The sequence below is a fragment of the Piliocolobus tephrosceles genome, unplaced genomic scaffold (assembly GCF_002776525.5).
Source record: "Piliocolobus tephrosceles isolate RC106 unplaced genomic scaffold, ASM277652v3 unscaffolded_25925, whole genome shotgun sequence".
Classification (NCBI taxonomy): domain Eukaryota; kingdom Metazoa; phylum Chordata; class Mammalia; order Primates; family Cercopithecidae; genus Piliocolobus; species Piliocolobus tephrosceles.
The window spans coordinates 1-7280 of record NW_022308671.1 but is presented as its reverse complement, the minus strand read 5'-3'; the positions used below and the strand labels follow the sequence as shown (position 1 = coordinate 7280).

The following is a 7280-nucleotide window of genomic DNA, read 5'->3' as shown; positions in this document are numbered from 1 at the left end:
ACAGGGGATGAAGCCTGTCACCCGTGGTGGGAACTGTAGAAAGTGATATAAGTTCTTGGGAACTGAGGCTGCGGTTCCAGATCATAATAAAAATAAGTAAATTAGCACCAAAAAGGCCATGCCATCAAGCCTGTTTTACACAGAGTAGAGACACGTGGAGGTCATATAAGGAAAGAGCCTGAATTCAAACCCAGGGAGTCTAACTTCAGAGCCCATGCTTCGACCTCTTCCCCTGCACAGGCCTTGGCAGTCTTTGTCTCTTTCTACTCACAGGATCGGCTTTGCCATCACCCGGCGTCTGGCCCAGGACGGGGCCCACGTGGTTGTCAACAGCTGGAAGCAGCAGAATGTGGACCAGGCGGTGGCCACGCTGCAGGGGGAGGGGCTGAGCGTGACAGGCACCGTGTGACATGTGGGGAAGACAGAGGACCCAGAGCAGCTGGTGGCCACAGTGAGCTGCAGGGAAATGGGCAAAGAGCCAGGAGGTAGAAAAAGGAGCCAGCCTGATCCTCCTTCCCTGCTTTCCTGGACAGCCTTGGTGAGATCCAATGCAGTGCTGTTAACTAAAACATAGCAGTGCATTCTGCATACCCACACCAGCCCACCGGGACATTTTTATTGTGTGCCTTTCTATTATGTCCATATACTAATGTTGGAGAATCATCCCATCCCAATCAGAGAATGTTAAAACATTCTAATGCTTCAACCCTGCATCATCCCTTGAGTACCACAAAGAAACAGCTGGTACTGGTTCTCTAGTAATTTTCCATCTAATTGGACAGACGAGAAGGGTAAATCCAATCACAAAATAGATGTTCCCACCCATGAGTTAATAATCCCCTATTCTTCAGCTTATAGTGTCAGGTCCCTGTTTCAGCCACTTACTATGTGCCATTTCCTGTGTTCAGAGCCTTACAAAGGTTGTCTCTAGGCCTGACAACAACCCAAGCAAGGCAAGGACTATTCTCTCAGTCTGCAGAGACTGGCTCAGACAGCTGGAGCAACTTCCCAAGGTCCCACAGCCAGTAAGGAAAGAGCTGTGATTCAACCCAGACCTCCCAAGCTCCCTTCAAAGAAGGGTTGGCTGCCTACAGACTATCAGGTACTGGACTTTAGTCTCAAAGAAAGTATGTAAGTCAATGTCACAGTTAGTAGTGCACACCAGCCTTCCAGCTGCAGAAGGAAATATGAACCATCCAGCAAAGGAAGCTCCTCTTCCCTTGAGGCTCAGGGCACACACTTTATTCCTCAGAGTGGAAGGGAGAATCTACCCAAAAATGGAAAGTACAGGATTGTGCTAACAGATTGGAAGGTTGGCAGAAATAATTTGCATAATCTTAGAAGAAGGGGATCTTAAGCAATAGTAGATAGTAGTGTGATAGAGAGTATAGGGTAATTCCATTTTTAAGGAACTTTCTGGCAAATGCTCAAGTGTGCATTGGAAAGAGCCAAATGTGAGTCCTAGCAAGTCACCTGGCCTGGCCTAGGCTGGTGGACAGAGCCCAAGATTGAGGACTTGATCCTGATCAGTGAGTCTGGGTCAATCAGTGACTAACTATATCACATGTAAGTAGCAATATAATATGAAAATCCTGGTGGAAATACATCCTGTGGCCCCCACCAGGTTCACTTAACAGGGCCTACAGGCCTGGCCCAGAAGCGGTACTTGAGCTAAACCTTTAGGAATGGATGGGAATGTTCAGATGGAATAGAGATGAGGTTCCAGATAACTCTGCAAAATGAGCAGACAGCCAAGGAGGAGCTGAAGGAAAGAGGAGCACTAGCAGACCACAGTGGAGAGGACAAGCTTAGGAGTACTACTGAGAATGAGCTGCCTTGGAAGGATAGAGGCCATGGGCCTCTATATCCTTTTTTTTATTTTTATTTTTTTACTTTTTTTTTTTTTTTTTTTTTAGGAAGAATTTTCCTCTTGTTGCCTAGGCTGGAGTGCAGTGGCACCATCTCGACTCACTGCAACCTCCGCCTCCAGGTTCAAGCAATCCTCATGCCTCAGCCTCCCGAGTAGCTGGGATTACATTTGCCTGCCACCATGCCCAGCTAGTTTTTTTATATTTAGTAGAGACGGGTTTCATCATGTTGGCCAGGCTGATCTTGAACTCCTGACCTCAGGTGACCCACCCCTTGGGCCTCCCAGAGTGCTGGGATTACAGGTGTGACCCACCACGCCCAGCCATAGCTCCTTAAAAGGATATGTTAAGGACGTTAAAAGGATATGGCCTCTTAAAAGGATATGTTTACCCATTCTTGTAGGAAATAAGCCATGTGAGGTTTTGAGGAAGAGAAAGATGGTTATTAAGAAAGATAATATGGCTCTGGTAGGAAGGATATACAGAGAAAACACTGTGAGGAAGCTGTTGCTGTCGTCCAGGTTTAGAGCAGTGGTGGTGGGACTGGAACAGATGTGCCCAAGAGACATTTAGTGGGAACGAACCAAGATTTTCCAACCCCATGTCAAAAAGTGGGAAACACAAGCGAAGTCAAAAATGACTCTCAGGTAGTTTGTGTGACCATTGTCAGAGAGGAGAATGATAGAATACTTGTCAGAAATTTGAAATGTCTTCTGCCAATTGCCACATGTTACCCTGCAATGAGAAAAGCCACTGCCCTGAGAATGGTTACCCAGTGGCCTCCTCATCTCCACCACAAAGCTTCTAAGTGTGTGGTAAGCGGAAACCAGATTAGCTGCCTGTCTGCTTGATTATATTTTTTCTTAAAAATGTATAACCATCAGAACACAGAGCAAACACCTCCTAACCATTTTAGTATAGTGAGCACACAATTTAGAACAAGACTGAGAAGACATCTTTTTTTTTTTTTTTTTTTTTTTTTTTTTCCCCCAGAGACAGAGCCTCACTATTTCCCAGGCTGGAGTGCAGTAGTATGATCATAGCTCACTGTAACCTCCAACTCTTGAGCTCAAGCAATCCTGCTACCTCAGCCTCCCAAGTGGCTAAGACTATAGGCATGCACCACCACACCAGTTTATTTTTTAAATTTTCTGTAGAGTTGGAGCTTTATTGCCCAGGCTGGTTTTGAACTCCTGGCCTCTAGCAATCCACCCCACTGGGCCTACCAAACTGCTAGGATTATAGGTGTGAGCCACCACACCCAGCCTCATTCATCTTTTATGGTTTGCTATCTCTGTTCAATCAAAACCCAGCCTCCTTCTGTCTCTGTGCTGACAGACCTAGAAGGAGAGGGGCATGGGGTTTACAGCAGAGTAGAAAATGTCTCCAGGTGATTCTAGAGCAATCCACTGTCTTCTCCCAGCCCAAACACACGTGCACTGAGCACAGTGCACATCACTTATTAACTTATTCTGCACCTCCCTAGTAACAAGTCCATTGGTGAGAATTATACAGAGCCAAGGCAGGTGACTGGGCTTTGCCAGGTTACCAAATTTTACCAGGATACCAAAATTTAAAGGGTGCAAGAAAGTATTAATACTGGTTTCAAAAGAGTGTATGACTTTAAATTTTGTCTGATTTAATTTTGTTGACAGCCCAGGCATTCCTTCAACCGCGTAAAAACAATTGAGCTTAGCACCTAGTTAACAGGAATAAGTAGTTAAAACGGGAAGCTAGCAGATGGTGTACATTGTTAATAACACCCCTCTTTGTGCCAAATCTGAAGCACAAAGTTGACCGAGGGCCCATGTACTGCTACTTGTTCAAGGCATTAAAATTGTCAGTTCTGAGCAAATGCAAAGTCTGGTTTCAGGGCCACTTTGTACTGAAAACTCTTGTTGGCAGATTCTGCTTGGCCATTCATTACTCCAGCACACACCTCACTACCTACTTATAACTTATTAAGGAGGTGAGATGTTGCCTTTCTTGACTTTCTCAGTTTAAATATCAGTTTCTGCCTTAAATCTTTCATGCCTCCAGGTCAAAAGAGAGAGACAGAGACAGGGAAAATGACATCATAACCAAATATGGAATTGCTTTAAATTCAGGCTGGTATCTTCTCCCATCATGGCTCTCCTGGGCAGTCAGTTTCCTAATGACTCCAACTCACTTTCAGAGGGCTCTTATGAATTAGCGGTGTGCTACAGAATGGGAGACTGACCTCAGTTCTTCCACCACTAACTAGCTTTGTGCCCTGAGCAAATCACTTCACCCCTCCCAAACACAGAATAAGCAAGGCTCCTTTTCTTAGCTAGCCCCAGTGTGTCACTACTGAACTATATGGTCTTGAGAAAATTCCCTGAACCTGTTTCATCGTCTCCACCTTAAGGACATTGGAATAGATGATCTCAAAGACCCCTCCAGTGGTAAGTTTCTACAGCTCTATTTAAGCTGATTTTTCCATTCAGGTAAGTGTGGACAGATTGACTTTGAGATAATGGTAATTTATTCAAGGTGAACTGGACAGTAAGCACTTGGAGAAATGTGGGTGGAACTCAGTGTGAAAGGAAGAGGAGGGGTCTAGAAATAGATCTGGAGGTGAGACTTGAAATCATGAGAATGAAGGAGCTTCCCAAAGGGAAAGTGTAAAGAAGAGAGCAAAGGCTCAGAGACAGCCTTAGAAGAATAGAAGGTGGGAAGAAAAGACTGCAAAATAAATAAGGCCAACTTCCTGGTGGCTCGCACCTGTAACACTTTGGGAGGCCAAGGCAGGTGGATGGCTTGAGCTCAGGAGATCAAGACCAGCCTGGGCAACACGGCAAGACCCTGTCTTTAAAAAAAATACAAAACTTGGCCGGGTGTGGTGGCATGCACTTGTAGTGTCAGGTACTTGGGGACTAAGACAGGATGATGGCTTGAACTCAGTAGGTCAAGGCTGCAGTGAGCTAAGATCACGCCACTGCACTCCAGCCTAGGTAACAGAACAAGACTCCATCTAAAAGAAGAAAGAAGCCAACCTTAAATGCTTAGCAGCAGATCTTAGGGTAGTTTTGAAGAAAAGATGTTTTTAAAAAGAGAAGTTATTTTGATGATAGTTCCTAAGAAGGAAGGTTTTGTTGTCATTTTTAATATAAAGAAAAAGTCTCACTGCGTGGCCCAGGCTTCTCTCAAACTCCTCAACTCAAGTGATTCTCCCACCTTGGCCTCCCAAAGTGCCATGATTCCTGGCTTGAGCCACTGTGCCTGGCTCAGAAGGAAGTTTTTATCAACATGGATAAATGCACCTCCCTTACTTACTGCAACCCTGGTCCAGACCTCACCCCTCTCTTTAGGCTGTGAAGCTTCATGGCGGTATCGATATCCTGGTCTCCAATGCTGCTGTCAGCCCTGTCTTTGGAAGCCTAATGGATATCGCCAAGGAGGTATGGGACAAGGTGAGAGGGGATTAAAGCAGCAGGGGCCGGGCCTCAGAACACATTCAGCACAAACTCTGTCTGCTTTTAGAATGCGTTTGTCAAGGGCAGTGTAAATGTGAGGACTCTTTGCCACATGCCACACACCTGGAGTGCACCTGGTAAAGGGTGGGTGGGGGCAGTTTCCTCTGTCCCTGCCCTTCTGGTTCGCTTCTGCTGTTCCAACTACTGTCTGCTTCCATCTGCTCTTCACTATCCACCATCTACTCCCCTCCCCAGACTTCTTCCCCAGCATGCTCTTCTGCCTTGTTGATTTCCAACAGAGATGTGGCAGCTAATATGCTAAAAACTACAATGCTTAAACTTACACACCCACCTGTCCCCCTTTCAGCTGCCAAAAAGGAATCATTTTTCATTAGTTGGGAAATATTAAAAGCTGCTAGTTAAGTAAAATACTAATTCTGGTTAAATGACCAGTGTCCACTTTATAACATACATCCTTTAAAAAAATAAAAATAAAAACCTATATCATTTTCTTCTTAAGTGCAGTGTCAAGACAATCTGAGACCCAGATGTCTAAATTCAAGTGGTAGAATATTGGGTTTTATGTGAAAATATATAATTACATTATATTCATAATATATTTCACAGTCATTCTTTAATTATAGAGCTTTAATTAAAATATTTGTCTTTGTTTATTAAGGTTAATACTCCCACATGATTTGGAAATGCTAATTTTTTATGATTTCCCATGGTTTTGCTTTTTACTCTAATGTTGTATTAGTCTGTTCTGTGTTGCTATAAAGGAATACCTGACCTGGGCAAGTTATAAAAAAAAGAGTTTTGTTTTGGCTTACGGTTCTGCAGACTGTAGAAGAAGCATGGTGGTGCCAGTATCTGCTTCTGATGAGGCCTCAGGAAGCTTACAACCACAGCAGAAGGCAAAAGAGAGCAGGCATGTTACGTGGCAAGAGAAGAAGTAAGAGAGATACTAGGCTCTTTTAAACAACTAGTTCTGGCATGAACTAATAGAGTGAGAACTCACTCATTGCCACAGGGAGGGCACCAAGACATTCCTAAGGGATCCACCCCCATGACCCAAACACCTCACACCAGGTCCCACCTTGAACACTGGTGATCACATTTCAACATGAGATTTAGAGGGCACAAACATACCAACTATATCAGATGTCATCAAAAATTCCTCAACACTAGTTTCAGGATGTGAAAATACTATGATTTATTTACCAGTGTTTCATACGCATAAAGACCAAAGTGCCAAAATGTTCTCCAATGAGCTACTTTTTGATTCTGATAGTCTTTTTTCCTCTTTCTTTTTCTTTCCTTTTTTTTTTTTTTTTTCTTCTCGCTGTGTCACTGAGGCTGGAGTGCTGTGGTGTGATCTCAGCTCACTGCAACCTCTGTCTCCCAGGTTCAAGCAATTCTTGTACCTCAGCCTGCCAAGTACCTGGGACTATAGGCATGTGCCACCACGTGCGGCTAATGTTTTCCATTTGTAGTAGAGACAGGGTTTCACTGTGTTGCCCAGGCTGGTCTCAAATTCCTGACCTCAACTGATCTGCCCCCCTCGGCATCCCAAAGTGCTGGGATTATAGGCATGAGCTACTGCAGCCAGACAGATTCTGATAGTCTTTAAAATAGAGGAACATCTTTCATGAACAGTCTGAATAGAGACCATATGAAAGTCAGTTTTGAACTAAGTACAGGCACACCTCGGAGACATTGTGGTCTGGTTCCAGGCCACCGCACAATAAGTTCAATATTATAATAAAGTGAGTCACATGAATTTTTTGGTTTCCCAGTGCATATAAAAGTTATGTTTACACTATAATGGTCATCTAATGATAGTCTATAAAATGAGCAATAGCATTATGTCTTTAAAAGCATATACATATCTTAATTTTAAAATACTTTATTGCTAAAAAATGCTAACAATCATCTGAGACTTTAGAAGCTGTAATCTTTTTGCTGGTGGAGG

The 7280-nt window shown here is 43.9% G+C and overlaps 1 pseudogene; it reads left to right on the top strand.

Annotated features, from left to right (window-relative positions):
- Positions 1 to 150: 150 nt before the first annotated feature.
- Positions 151 to 6601, top strand: LOC113221568 (annotated as a pseudogene).
- The last annotated feature ends 679 nt before the right edge of the window (positions 6602 to 7280 follow it).